The following is a 12,335-nucleotide window of genomic DNA, read 5'->3' on the forward strand; positions in this document are numbered from 1 at the left end:
CCGCCCCGCCCCGCCGCCGTCCGCCCGCCGGAACTACGACTCCCGGCGGCCCCCGCGCCGCCGACCTGCCCCACCTGTAGCGGCGCCCGGCGCGGCCTCGCCCCGTTCCTGAGGGGAGGGGCCGCGCCGGGCAGGGGCGCGCAGGGCCGGGGTCGTCTCCCGCGGGGCGCCGCCTCCCAGAGCCGCGCTGCGGCTGCCCGGCAGGTACCGCCCGGGGAGGGCAGGGCTGCGGCACGCCGCGCTGGAGCGGGCGGGTGCTGCCCGCCTGCCGGGGACCCAAACCGGTTTTGTTTCGACCTCAAACGGTCCACGGCGGGCGCGGTGTCCTGCCTGGCGGCGCGCAGCAGGCCCCGCGCTGCCGCCGCAGCCTCCCGCTGGCCAGCCGGTTCCTCCGCGGCGTGCAGCCCGGGCATTGGGCGGAGGGAAGGCGCTGGGCTGCGGGTGTGAGGGCCCGGCTGCGCGGAGAGCCAGCGCGCTGCCGTGGCCTCCTGCTCCGGGACCCCAGCCGGCGAAGGACATTCACGCCCTTGACTAGACGAACAAAGAAGAGAAAGCAAATAGGTTGAAGCAAACATCGCGGAATCGGGCTGGCTGAGGTGGGAAGGGACTGCCGGAGGTCTCCCGGTCCAACCCTCCTCAGGCAGGGTAAGATGCTTATTGCAGAGTCACAGCAAGTGTGGCTCCAAAGCTACGCTCAGCCATTCCACACCCATCCTTTGCTCCCTAATGCGCAGCTAAACATGTCATGATGCAGCCACATCCCTAGAGCCAGAGGGATGCGCTTTGAGGTGTGGTGATGGGATGGAGGATTTGGTGGTTAGTGAAGGGAATCTACTCCGAAGAGTTAATGTGATAGGGAATACAGGCAAGGACCTAAGGGATACGCACAGTTTAAATATGCAGGGACAGGATAGTACTACATAAGATCTCTGCCATTAACCAGCGCAGTAACATCCACCCCCAGAAAAGTGAAATCCTTAGCGGCTCAAATGCAGAACAAAGACAGATGCTGCTGTGTAGCCACCACCAGGTTCTCTATGCATTTATTACATGCATCAGTGTGAAATGTATATAAAAAGTGATGTCAAGATGTCATTTGCTGGGCACCGTTCAGTAGGACTGGGCAGGTCAGGGGCATCTGTAGCCCAAGACAGGCAGTGGAAGGGTGAAAGATGGAGAATAGGGTAAAGCCGACAGGCAGTGAAGCCAGGTATCAGATAACTGATGGATGAACTCTGAAATGATGGATAGATGAGTGATGGGGGACTCAGTGGTTGCCCATCCGTGTGTTCAAGCACACTCTAAGGGGACAATTTCACAACCTCCAGTTGCAATCAAGTGCCGGCTGTTGCCAAAGAGGCAGTCTCACGTCCTCCATGATACCCACTACAGCTGTGACCCTTTCCTTAAGCAATCCTCGACACCTGTCTGACCCAACACTAAACTTGTTCAGAGAACGAACCCCATAGAAAGCTGGAGGGTGACAGCCTGCTCCCCATGGGGTCAGACCAGCACACACGGAGACAGGGAGCAGGACCAGTCGCCTCAGCAGTGGCATGTCATTGGATTGCCATGTCTTCAAAAACCGGTGCTGTTCCCACAGAAGCCAATGACACGCTTGAAAGCCAACAGAAGTTAAGCCATCGGTTTAACTGCCTAGAAAGCTGGAAAACTCTTGCCTTGAAACAGCCGTATCATCACCACAGATGCTTAAATTTCCAGGGAAGGGAACGTGCCTGAGAGCAGTGCTGCTGGAGAAGCACAGCCCAGGGCAGCTGAGGCAGGACGGGCTCCTGAGCGGTCTGCAGCTGGCAGGCAGTTTGGTGCCAACTTCCTTGGCAGTGGTGTGTCGAGTGACCGGTGAGGAGACAGGGTGCTAGCAAGAGGTTTTCTGAGTAATCTTATCCTGGGGTTGTAAGAGTAAAGCCAGCAGCATGGACTGCTGAGGCTAGGCCGCTTCTGCTCTGTCTGAATTGGGTGGCCTTGGGAGCACTGCCGAGCTACACCTCAACCCAGGTTAGGTGAGGCTTGCTGTGAGGCAGCCCCCACTGCTTTCTGCATACCTGCGTCTCCCTATGGAACTGTGCCAGCAGGGCAGTAGGAAGCCAACACATGCTTCAACCTTGTCTGTTTGGGATCAGGACCTTGTCTTCACCTCATGACTCCCCTGCCCCCAGCCTCTTGGACCTAGCAGTATCCCTCAGCTCGCAGCAGAACAGGGGAACACCAGAGAGACGCTTTTACTTTTGAACCATTCCTGAACCTCTCCCTCCCTGAAGCTTCACAGAGATTGGGGGCTCTATCATGTCATCATCAGCCTCAAAAGCATCAGAGCGATCTCTCTGTAAGGCTGGGAAGGACAGACACCTGACTTAATGTACTTGCGCTTCTCCCTCAGTACTGCTGAAAAGCATAGCAGTGAGCTTTATCACAGATATTGGCTTTAATATTTCATTGGCAAAGCTCTCCAGAATGTAATTTACTTCATTCTCATGCCATGCTAAATATGACTGAGATCCAAACAGTATGAATCACAGCTTGACATAATAACTCCTAAACACACTGTGCCCCCAAAGCAAAATAATTCCTTGTCAGCAACTCTGGCAAGTAGCTTCTTTTTGTGAGACAGAAGGATAAACAATAAATTACATCCCTGATAACTTCGGAGATCTGTGTTGTGCTAAGAGGTCCGTGATAGGTGGAAGGCCTTGCAGTCAATGTGCTGGAAGTCTGGGCTGGTCAGTTCTGTTCCCCCTAACTCAGTTTCTCCATCTGTAAAATGCCAATAACAATATTTCTGATCTTTGCAAAGAGCCCTGAAAAGTACTTTTCATGGGCAATTCATGTGAAATTGTTATGTTATATTAGACAATACAGATGGAATACAAGTATATAACTTAGCTGATATTTTTTTGAATGGGAAGTGTCACACATTCCCATTCTTCTGAATGGGAAGTGTGATTATCTGTTTTATTTTCAAGTTTCATGACTCCCTTCAGGATGCCTACTTCAGCCTGCAGTGCTTTCCCTTATTAGAATTTTATTGCATACATGCAGCTTTTTACAGTGAAAGAGCAAAAATTAGAGTGGGAGAGTGTAACATACTAAGATTAAAAAGCAGTGGGAGGAAATCCACTTCTCCCTTAAACATTTACCATGATGTATAGTATCTCCTTCTCCTCCCCACAGGTCTAGAGGGGGAATCCTGATACTGTTGCCAGACCTGTCTCTCTTGCCAGTTATTCCAAAACCCAATTGTTTCAGTTCTTCAGCTGTTTAATAAACTACTGCATAATGCATTTATGGGGGCAGGTCTTCAGCAAGCCTAAATCATCATAAAGTATTTATTCATTGTCACTTCTCAAGATCTTATTCCTTGTGCTTAGTATCTGCACTGTTTTTAATATTTTGAAAGTCCATTTTAAAAAGCAAGCTGTCCTGAGATGACTGTACTGGACTGAATAAATGAACTCAGAAAATAAGAGCAAAAAGCTCTTGCTGAATCTCACAGCTTTCAGTATCCCTGAAAAGAGATCACTTTAGCATGGCCTGTAATCCTACAAATCCGGGGATTTTTCTACTACTTTGTGATATGAGGATGATAAATTGAGTAATCCCCACTTCTTGACTTTGCAGGCAAATGTATCTGGCAATGACAAGTCTTCAGCAGCAGCGACCGTCTTCTAGGCAATTGCCTGAAAACTAGGAACCAACCAAACTGATACCGAAACTGAACCTTCTTAAAAATTAGACAAAACTTCTGCTTTGACAGTACGCTGAGCTATGTTAAAAATAAGTAAGTAAATACTCTCTGCTTCTTATCTTCTGATCTCACTTTCTGTAGACCCTGAGCTCATGTTCAGCCATAGGCAGAAGGCATGTCGGCTATCCATGATCTGTCAGGAACTGATAAGACCTGGGCTGGGTTCCCCTGAATCCGCGTCACAACTTAGTTCTCAGAGGTGGCAAGAAGGGAGATAAAAAGGGTGATTGATCAGAAATAGCCAGGTTTTCCTCTGAAATAGAGTGATTTGACAGAAAGGAACTGTTTCACCAGAAATAAATAATGAAACCTTAAAATCCATAAATAGCACTGGGCTTGCTTTATAACTGTGCTGAGAGGGAGGCCAATGGAAGGGAAAGAGCTTGGAGAACTCATTGCCCTTTCTTTTAATATTTGTACTTGGTAATAAGCTTTGCTAAAGCATTTCAAAGCCTGTTTTCTGGATAGAAGAGATAGCACCCTGATTTACTGCCATGCATCCACAGAGCAGAATTCATTCATCATTTGATAAATTCACTTTCTTAAGGCCAAATTTGGCTTTTATTATGTTGCTGTGAATCTGCAGTAACTTCAAAATCAATTATTTGCAACAAGCTTTAAGTCCTGAAACTGAAGGGAGTTACCACTGTGGTTTACTTCAGCAAAAATCAGCTTTCGAGAAGCTGCTCTCAACAGGCAGAGTAGCTGGAAGACCATCATTTCCCTCGGCCTCATACTCCTCTTGCTTCCCCTTCCATTAACAGATAATATCAACAGAATATGGAGTACGCCAGGATGAAAGGGCTGAGCCAGCAGATGAGGCCAAAGTGGCACAAAGGAGGGCTTTGCGGAAGTCAGGTCTCAAAAAAAAGGAACTGACAATTCAAACAGGAGGAACAACTCTAGAGAGAGCCTGAGAAAAGCGTATAGGCTAATTTAGATGTAGGTTAGCTGCCATGGCAACTGTGTACCAAATTACTGCACTTCTGTGTCTCTAAACCTGCCAGCAGCTACTTTTGTTTGTATATACTTCAGGCTTTAAAAAAAAAAACGAATCCACCTTAAAACTCATGATGGATTGCAAATGAAGTGCAGATACTGGGATTGCTGTGGGGTGCTTGGTTTAAACATTTAGAAAATAAGACACAGAAAAAAATAATAGGCCTTGAAAATTCTGGTTTCACTAAGTGGTTAAAAAATACATCAGTTCTTTAACATTTATAGCAGTCAGTTCTAACCCTTAGTTTATACTGCTTTGACTTGGGACATACTTACCAGGTCAGCCTGACACCTTTGCCTCCAATGTGTATGTAAGAAAGAAATTGGTCCTGGCAGCAGCTCTACTTATTTTTCACTGTAAGAAACTGCCATGTTATAAAAAGAGTAAGACTTTTTTTTTAATCTAAGATTCTTTAGAAATATGGTAAAATATTAGATCCCTAAAGAATAGGAACGAGGCTATCAAAAAGCATGCTGCAAGGCACATGTATATTATTAGTTACTAAGAATAGTCCATTGCTGAGTGTGAGTGAAAATATCCAAATGCATTCCCTTGATAAGCTAGGTATGTATTCATTTCTCTGGGCACACGTCAAAGTGTCCTCAACAAATGGAAAAGTAATATTATAATAACCTAACTGCTGCTTCCAGTTCATATACATGTAATCCTGGGGGAACAGAGCCTTCACAACACCTCCCTTCAGAAAGCCAATAGACCATAGTATCCATTGGACTTCTCTCATATGGTCCATGAAATCTCTTCAGAGTAGAAAGAGGTCAGTTTTGAGGTTCCCACTGAAACTTGGTGGACACCATTGAGGTGTTCAGCCATCAGTTGAAAGCCATTAGGGTGTGACCCACCAAAGTCAGCAGGAATCTTTGAATCAGCTGCAGAAGCAGCTGTGGTTAGTGCCAGGAGGTAGTTCCCCAGCCCTCCACCATCCCATGATACTCAGTGTAGACTGTGATATTCAGTAATCACAGCCTGCCTCCAGCCAAAACACTAGGCAGAGATCTTTATTTTGATGACATTTTCCCAATTGCTTCTGCTTAATGGGATGTGTCTTAAGAGTTCCTGTGTTTGGAAAACTGAAAACAGTTAAAGCTACAGTTCTCTATTCCATATTTTGTTTTCTTGGCCAAAATCGAAGATAGTAGCCCTTAAATACCATTTATGAAAACCACAATCCAAATACTTGCACTTCCAACATGTTCACTACATTCCTCCAAGAACGTTCAGTTATTTGAGGCCCTTGCGCTGTTGCTTGTACTGGTGGCTTGCTCTCGATACAGTATCAGAGTTAGTTACTCGATTCAATCCAGAGTTAAGTTATTCAATTTTCCTTCCAGAGTTTTCACTTGGTTTGGTTATTTTGATCTGTTGCAGTTATCTATCTGACCATGGCAACAGAGTCCCTCCCTCCAAAGTTGCTTCCAAGCTACGTGGTTACCTAGAAAGTCTGGCAATATGTCTCCAGTGCATCTGGGATTCTGCATGTCCAGGACACTTCAGTGGGCTGTCTGTGGGGCAGCTGAGAACAGGAGACGAGTGAGAAGCAGAGCACAGGGCACTCTTACAGCCAAGAAATATGCCTCTTTGCATGTATAGGTGTAAATCACACAGACATTCTCAGGTTATTCTCTGCCTGCCTGCCTTCTGCAAGTTATAATAAAAAATGTGTTTTCTCTCTAAGTATGTGGCCATCTGAGACACCCTGGATCAGTATGATTGCAACTGCTCTCAGCAACTGTTTAGTACCTTTGGGGATGTGAATCATGTCAAGCTCAGGAAGCAGTAACATTGCCAGGACTTCAAATTCTACTGTTTGCCTCTGTATCTGTCTCCCCATACTTCTGCAAATCTCTGTTCTCCTAACATCACTTCCTGCTGAGCACTGTGTCTGCTGACAAACTATTCCACTGTTGTGACCCCGTTAAGTACAGATTAACATCTGATGTTGGTATGTAAACCTGTATCCCACTGCACATGGTGTAAATTCAGGGTCATTAAACTAAGGACATTTTCAGGCATTATAATATCCGATATGCCTTGTCCAGCACAACAGGCACAGTCATCAGCAAAGTTATGTCACACTGGGGTGGGTCCTGTTTGCTTTCAGGTTGACAGCTCACTGATCTTTCCAACCAGTGGCTTTTTCCAAGAGAAGAATTACTGGAACTGCTCATACTGTCTTCCTTGTATACACTCTGTTCACTAAGCTGATGTCTGCCTCTTTCTGCACCTACTGGACACCTTGCAGTTGCAGGACATATTGCTCACACCTGTCTCTTGAGCTCTTCAAGTGTTTCTGTGATGTTTCATTGTGATATTTTGGAGTTTTAGTCAACCCCTGTGCTAAAGCACCAGCAACACCCAGCAAGCTTCTAATCTGTCAAGGGTTAATTCTGAGTCTCCTGTGGTCTCTTCTGAGGCTTTTTTGTTTGTTCTGATCCTTTGGTCCTTTGTCTGGGACTTGATTACATGCACGACTTTAGACACTGGTTCTCAGGTCTTATACTTCTCTATAGTTTCACTTTCCTTTGCAACTCCAGGTTAGATCTTCTCTCGAACAGTTGATTTTACATAAGGATATAAAAGCAGCTGTTCTAGGTCACAGCAAAGATCCATATAGCTCCACATCTCTCAACAGTGGCAAGTAGTGGACACCTAAAAGAAACAGGGTGAGTACGGAGGGTTCCTTCCCCTTTTGAATCTTCCAGTTTCTGGCAACCAGCAGCTCAGGTATGTGAGCCAAGGGCACACCCAGTCTCTGGTCTGAATGTTAAGCTGGTGTTTTTATGTTAACATTTACAGTGACTCCAAGATCTCTTTCTTGAGTGGCAACTGCTCATTCAGAATGGTTTGCATTTATTAGGCTGTATTTTTCCCATACGCACCACTTTGTATTTATCAAAGCATTGTATTTTCTCTGCCATTTTGCTACCCAGTCAGTCGATAATGTGAGATTCCTGTGCTACTTTCTCAAGCAGCTTTTGTTTTTGACTGTTGGAAACAACTTTGTATCATCAGCCACCTTGGCTATCCACCATCTCTTCCAGCCCATTTGGGAATGTGTTGGACAATGCAGGACCTGGCACGCTCTCCTTCCCCAGCCTTCCTCTTGCAACTTCCTTTAATTGTGAAAAATGATCAGTAGCTCCCACCTTTGCTTTTCATCCTCTAACCAGTTACTAATCCACAAAAGGACCTTCCTTAAAACTAAGGCTTTTTAATGAGCCTTTTGGGGTTTGGGGAATCCTGTGAAAAAATTTCTGAAAAATACCATTATACAAAATGCTGGGGGAAATTAGAACAGGGAGAAGGGTGAGGAGCAAGGAGATGTATTTGTCTCTGAGACCAGAAAGTTTTTAGTCTTCCTTATGTCTAAGCTTCCCCTTAACCTGAGAAAATTGTGTAGTCTGCCAGCACACTACTTGTGAAAAAGCAATATATTTCCACTGAAATCCATCTGGCAATGCTGATGACACAATCTGAATGTTCTGCTTATCAGCAGGCTTACTAAGTTTTATTTCATTAACTCATGTTTCTGAACCTGGTTCTGTAAGCAAAAATACTTTTGTCTCTTCATTGTGAACAATTGAACTTTGTTCAGAAGGAGTCAAACCTACCTGGAGGGAATGCAATCATCAAATTCTAGTTAGACTTGGGTAGGGTTAAGGCGAATTTACAGTGAAGTCCATGAAGGCACAGTCAGGGTTTGTATTTTTACTGCCTGACAGGAACAGCTTATGCTGCCAGTGAAGTCAATGAAGCTTTGTCATTGATGTCAGGAGGAATAGGAACACCATTTGTCATAAAAGATTCACTTGACCTAATCTTTTTGTAAATAAAGAAGACATTTCAGGAAATTTCACAGTGTCTTTGTTCATTTGATTATTATTTCACCTGCTTTGATGGTTACTTTATGTGTCGTCTGGCAGAAAATGAAACTCATTTTATACTCTTAATATCCGAGTAGAGCTATAATGCATGTAGATGGGCTTGTAATTAGGAGTGGTGCCAACACTGAGTAATTTTAATATATTATATAGTTGATAATATCTGACCAAATATTCTAGAATAAGTCACTATAGAAATGAAGGTAGGTTTCCTGTGTGGCTTACAATATCATACTAAAATACAAAAGAAACCTGACTGGGTTTCAGTTATGAAATAATAGATACTGAGCCATTTTCAGATTTGCTCCATATTGCCAAAGTGTTTAAGCAGGTGTGTTTCATAAAGTTTGTGAAACAAAGGCTCAGCTGAAAGCAAATCAACATTAGGAAGCAAAACCAGTGCTGAGTGATAGTGCTTAAAAACTGAGAAACAAGAGTGGCTTTAAACAGCAACTGAAAAGATGCTTTGATGTTTTTTAAAGTACTCCCTTATACTCTAAAAACATGTTAAAGTTTTCTGCAGTTATGTACGAGACATTGCATCTTATATTAGTGTTACTTTTGTAGTTTGGATTATACCCATCAGACATTAACTTTTTTCTTGTAATATGAGCACATCAGCAGTTTTTGAAGATTAGGAAAACACGTTCATGAATCTAATGGCTAAAAACCTGTTGTGTTTTTTTTTTCCCCGAGCATTATCTTGTGTATACAAATGGGGAAAAACAGCAATGAACCTAAATGCCTCCGTATCTTCACATGACCAGCAATTATTCTGTCAGTTTGTAGAAACCCCTTCGCAGCAAATGCAAGGGTAGGCCAAATATTGTTTGCTGAATTCAAGTGATATCTGTAATCAACATCTTAACCCAACCTCAGCAGAGAAAGTAGCCTTCCCTTGCACTGCGAGCTGAACACCCTCCGTTGCCATGCAGAACAAGTGGTCTCCCTCTGAAACATGACAGGCTCAGCAGTAGCACAGTCAGAAATATTTGGGTCAAAGACTGCTATCAGAGGCAAAGGTGGACAACATGACCTGAGAGGAAATTAAGAAAATCTTAAGAATTCTGGCTGATTTTACACAAGTCCCTAGAAGCCTTGAATTCATTTGAATTCACTGAAGGCAAATCACCTCATGCCTTAAAGTGTACAGAAGCCTTTTGACAGCAGGGCTTGTATTGTGTGGCTCTCTGACATGACTTAGGAAGATAAGACATGAACAATGGAGAGTTATTAACATGAATAATTTCCCATGCAAATTGGAAGCACCGCAGAACAATAGGATGGCTGTGGCTTAATGGCACCAGGTTGTCTGCAGGGCTGAACACAAAATATCACACTAGGAAAGAAATAACAAAGACAAAAGCTACTAGAACAAAACTGCTTTCAAAAATGAGCTGGGGCAGCTGGACCACAAGATCCCTTTTCCTGGAAATGGTTCCAGAGATTCAGTGCCCAGAAAACACACCTCTAAAGCCAGAGTTAAAAAATAACTGCAGTGTTGCTAGACCTGAAGAACTTCATGAACCCAATGCACGAATCTTCACCAGATTCACCTTCATTCCACATCTCAGGATCAGCAGGATTATGACAGATGTATTTGCAAAAGGCTAGGATCTATGTTAATCAAACATGTTGGCCTCTTCAGTACAGGAAACAGAGAAGCAACATAAAGAGATGAGCAAATTAACATTTCCACAGGTTGCTTTGTGTATTGTCTTTTCTGAAAGAAGTGAAGTCTTCAGCAGAAAGGATGTAGGAAGGAGAAGGGCTAGTGGAAGTTGTCCGTATTGGTATACACGTCCCCTGGGGTAGACAGTTGCTGCTGTGACTTTCCCAAGACATGATTCTGCTATGTGTGTTGCTACAACTCACAGCTGAGCAGCAGAGCTGGTGCTACTCCAGGTGGCAATAGCTTATGCTGTTTGAAATACCAATCCCAAGAAGCTCAAGGGAAAAAAAGTTCACACAGCAAAGAAAGAGTTACCAGCTGTTCCACCGGCTCTTTTGTCCTCTCCTTGCTGAAGCATCCTCCACTTATACATAACTGACACCCATAGGAGTGATCATACAGAAGAAAAGTATTTCCATTTGACGTTTTAGTGGACAATCTATGTAGCAGCAGGATGCTCTGTGAAACACGCAGACCTTTTTTGGTTTATTCACTCCGACAGTGGGGATTATTTTAGAACACAAGTGACAGGAAATAATGTTTTCTGTAGTTTGTCAGAAAACAGAACAAGGTAAAGCACCGACTCTCGAGGAACAGGAGCTATGACATCCTGTCCATGCGGCACATTCAGTGCCTCTCTGCCCCTAAAAGAAATCTGAAATAGACCTTTCATAAAAGGGGTTGATTTTGCTGAGTCAAATCAAACTACTGTATGTCTCTGTCTTCAAAAACTCCCAACGACGTTTATGTTCTATTGGAAGCCAAAAGGTGACAGTCAGCCAGCTCCAATCCGTCAAGGGAGGGAAGGAGGGAGGGAGGGAGGGAGGGAGGGAGGGAGGGAGGGAGGGAGGGAGGGAGGGAGGGAGGGAGGGAGGAAGGAAGGAAGGAAGGAAGGAAGGAAGGAAGGAAGGAAGGAAGGAAGGAAGGAAGGAAGGAAGGAAGGAAGGAAGGAAGGAAGGAAGGAAGGAAGGAAGGAAGGAAGGAAGGAAGGAAGGAAGGAAGGAAGGAAGGAAGGAAGGAAGGAGAAAATATACATTTTCTTTATTCTGTTGCAGTGATGAATCATTGCTCAATCCAACAGCCAAAGCACAGGTCTTCTGCATATGTGGAAGCAAGATCACCTGGTTTCTGCAGTACATATTTATCCAAATCCTCTTTTATCCTTCCCCTTAATCTTTGTCCCTCATTCATCTCACCATTCCTCCCTGTCCTCTTCTTGCTCCCAAATTACAGCTCCAAGCCTTACTATCTTTCATTCTCTAGAGACCAAACTGCAGAAAAATAAAACATGAAGGGTGGATGGGTCAAACGCTAGTTACAACTGACTGTTTGCTTCCCTTTTTATGTAAGCTTGTCTTTTACCTTCATTTCTGCCCTCCAAGAATCTGGGCTTCAGCCATTGAGAATGACAGCAACCATGCAAAGGAGTTTGATTTTGGACCTTTTTTCCGGAAGAATGGCAGAATTTTTCTGGCTAAACTGGTTTTCAGTATAAAAGTAAAGTTGGGCTTTCAAGTAAACCAAAATATCTACTTTTTAAACCAGCTTATAAGAAGAAATGGGATGAAGAGAGATTAGTATTGTTAAAACTTTAATGCTTTTACCACCAAATTCATCATTTTGCACAAAAATAATGTATTATTTAAAATTAACCAGAATTTTCTATGGGGAAAACACATCTCAAGTCAGTAAACCTTCCTTCCAAACTACCTGTTCATCCAGAAGCTTTGGAGTTTGAGAATAATTCATGGGTACATATATTACCTACCTGAGTGTGGAACATGCTGCTGTGTAAGATACGAACTCAGAAGACTCCATCATGCAAAAGAGGTGGCTGATGAAGGATGTGTTTAGAGATCTATTAAAGTAGGTGCCATAGGGAAAGAGACTAGGTAATAGCTGTCCCTAGTCTCTCCTCCAGTACAAGAGCTAAGGGGCATCAGATAAAACTTGCACAGAGCAGGCTTGAACAAAGGCAGTGGTCCTTTATATATTGAGCTA

The 12,335-nt window shown here is 44.1% G+C and overlaps 1 long non-coding RNA gene across 1 annotated transcript; it reads left to right on the forward strand.

Moving 5' to 3' along the window:
* Positions 1-146: 146 nt before the first annotated feature.
* LOC141924549 (uncharacterized) lies at positions 147-11,127 on the forward strand. The gene is made up of 3 exons (XR_012623570.1): positions 147-645; positions 3,637-3,796; positions 6,150-11,127. It is a non-coding gene; the product is annotated as an uncharacterized LOC141924549 (long non-coding RNA).
* Positions 11,128-12,335: the final 1,208 nt, after the last annotated feature.

Source organism: Strix aluco, chromosome 1, assembly GCF_031877795.1.
Source record: "Strix aluco isolate bStrAlu1 chromosome 1, bStrAlu1.hap1, whole genome shotgun sequence".
Lineage (NCBI taxonomy): Eukaryota > Metazoa > Chordata > Aves > Strigiformes > Strigidae > Strix > Strix aluco.